Below are 759 nucleotides of genomic sequence, written 5' to 3' on the forward strand. Positions count from 1 at the left end.
TTATAATAAAAATAATTATAGATTTCATATATATTAGAGTTCCCTCATCACTGTAAAACAAATCAATGACAGCAACAAATCTTTCCAAAATCATGAATTTAGCATTTCAAAAATTGGCCTGACAAAAGATAAGGGTGATAAGCAACAATCCTGAAGACCTAAGTTTGACCCTCAGGGCACTGATTTCCACAAGTTTTGTTCTGATCTCTTCACATGTATCATGGCACATGCAGGAACATGCAGATGAAAAAAATCAAAACATTTATTCAGATGATAATTCATAGATATAATTATTTGTTTTCTTTTTTCTTTTTTTGAAACACTGTCTCCTTGCAGTCCCAGCTGGCCAGAAACTTTCTCTGTAGACCAGGCTGGCCTTGATCTCATAGAGATCTGACTGCCTCTGCTTCCCAGTTATGGAATTAAAAGTATGTACCAATATACCCAACTTTATTATAATTTTAAAGAACTTGAAAATCATTTGATTTCAATATTGTGGATTCCTTTATCTTAGTTATTTTGAGTGTTCATTCCATTATGCCATAGTCTCCTAAAAACAGATAATCTTAAAACCTCTCATTCAGAGATGGAGCATATGCATATCCTTAGTCTCAATAGTAGAAGCAAATTGTGGAACTTGTTGCTTGAAACTATGCTTTGTGCAGTTAATGTATTAATAATTCCTTTCATAACATTAATATAATGTTTTGCTAGTGACTTGGCTTGAAAAGTTCATTTCAATGGATCTTATATCACAAT

The sequence above is a fragment of the Nannospalax galili genome, unplaced genomic scaffold (genome assembly GCF_000622305.1).
Source record: "Nannospalax galili isolate Female #2095 unplaced genomic scaffold, S.galili_v1.0 scaffold293, whole genome shotgun sequence".
NCBI lineage: Eukaryota > Metazoa > Chordata > Mammalia > Rodentia > Spalacidae > Nannospalax > Nannospalax galili.